Genomic DNA, 2,219 nt, shown 5'->3' with positions numbered 1-2,219 from the left:
TTGCATCTGGTCCCAGGAGAGCATCAGACTGTGAGAACAGCAATGAAGAAGCAGTTTCTCACCTGGTGGAGGGTTTGGGTAAGTGCACAAGCAATAACAGCCACTGTGACAAGTTCCTAGGCGGGGAAGTCAGTGCCATGGGAGCCCAGGAGTGCACCGAGGGTGAGGTCAGTACCATGACTAAGAGTTCTCCAGGGCAAGAGTGGGAGGGAGACATGAGTGTCGGTCCAGGAGCAGCAGCTACAAAGGCCAGAGGGAATAAAAGACTCTCTGATGAACCCCTGCTACTGAGCGGGGAGCCTGGATTAACACTGGAGCCTTGACAATAAGTAATGACACCTCCTCCCTCCATTAAAATGAGAATTTAAATATTTAAACTTGTGGGTGGTCAGTTCACTAGGGAGCTTTGTTTTCTCACGGAATCCCACCTCTGAGTTCCTCCCTCTGCATCATTCCATCTCTGCAGGGGATAAGCACCATTATCCACAGAACCATTAAGAAGACATCAGCCAAGGTGCAAACAGCCTAATATAGCCCTCTGTGTGGGCTGCAGCAAAACTGAGCTCTGGGGAGCTAGGGTCCGTGGCTGAGCTGTGTGATCTAGGTAAAAGGCTGCTGCTGCTGCTGCTGCTGCTAAGTCGCTTCAGTCGTGTCCGACTCTGTGTGACCCCATAGACGGCAGCCCACCAGGCTCCCCCGTCCCTGGGATTCTCCAGGCAATAACACTGGAGTGGGTTGCCATTTCCTTCTCCAATGCAGGAAAGTGAAAAGTGAAAGTGAAGTCGTTCAGTTGTGTCTGACCCTCAGCGACCCCATGGACTGCAGCCTTCCAGGCTCCTCTGTCCATGGGATTTTCCAGGCAAGAGTACTGGAGTGGGGTGCCATTGCCTTCTCTGAGGTAAAAGGCAGGAGATGGTAAAAGCAGCTGATCAAAGACTGCACTGACCATCCCTGCCAACTCCCCACTCCAGGCAAAGATGGAAAGTTCCAGAAGAGAAAGCAAGGTCCCTCACCAGCTCTAGGTGCTCTAGCTCAGCCCTCCATGGGGCTCCCTTGTCAGGAAAGAGACTCAGGTGGATTCATCCCCTCTAGACACTGAGTCTTGAGAACTTGCATTGATTGGCTTCTTTATCATCATGCCTTCTCTGAGTCCATCAACCCAGTGGGGCTGGGGTGGGAGTGGGGAGGATGTTTGCTGGCAGGAAATACAAGGAGGGGTCTCAGAACCTGCAGAGGTGGACAGGGAGGGGCAGGAGATTGGCTGGCGATGGGGTGGCGTTGGAGTGTTGGGGTTGGGGTGAACCACCCTGGAGGGGTGAGCTGGCGTTGGGGTGAGCCACCCTGAGGGGACTGACAGAATCTGAGACCCACTGAGGTCTGGAAGGCTGCTCTTCTGTGTGAGTTGACACTTGGAAAAGGGCAGGTTTACCTACACGCCCCACCCTGACACTCGCACACTCATGCACCAGCACACGCATTCCCCCTTCGGCCCTCCCCACCACCCTCCCTCACAAGATGGTTGTCCTCACACCAGTGAGGAACCTTGCACAGGTCCCCCAGGCTGGTCACCTCCCCAGGGGCAGCTTCCGAGTCACTGGAGAAGAAGGTTATGGAGATGCCTTGCTCAAAAACAGGAAAGAGCAGACGGGGTGTCAGAGTCCTGGTGACTCTGGGTACAGTCCCATCGGAAGGATGGCCCAGCCCAGGACCAGGGCTTTATTAAAAAAAAAAAAAAAACTGCTGTTGTCCAAACCTCTTTAATTATCATCTGTTCTCTGTTCCACTAACCCCCAGTCCTCTGGTTGTCTTAGGGAGCAATGTGGGTGGGTCGTTGTCCACGTATCCCATCCCTGCTCCATCTTTAGAAAGATGAAGTCAAGCCACTCAGCACTGCCTAATGCCTATGCTTTCCAAAACACTGCCCATCTCCACGTTCTCCCTCCAAGCACCTCACAGTGACCCGTCCTCATGAGGGGGTCACAAGGTGAGGGGGAGATAGGGGCTTGTGTGTCAGAAAATACGAACACCGTGCAGAGGCTGGCGTCCCTGCTGTGTTTGTGCTCATGGAGGGCGGGGCCCAGGCCAGCCAAGTGGACTCAGGAGCAGGCAGCGCTAGGAGGGCACCTAGAGCCACACTCACGCCCGCTGCTCGTACAAAACAAGGGCAAAAGCAACTTTGCAGGAAGTGGGCTGTTATTTCTGCCAGGGCTTCCCTCAGT

This window comes from Bison bison, unplaced genomic scaffold, assembly GCF_000754665.1.
Source record: "Bison bison bison isolate TAMUID 2011002044 unplaced genomic scaffold, Bison_UMD1.0 scf7180017864063, whole genome shotgun sequence".
In the NCBI taxonomy this organism is placed as follows: domain Eukaryota; kingdom Metazoa; phylum Chordata; class Mammalia; order Artiodactyla; family Bovidae; genus Bison; species Bison bison.
The sequence above is the reverse complement of the archived record's forward strand: the minus strand, read 5'-3'. Positions refer to the sequence as shown.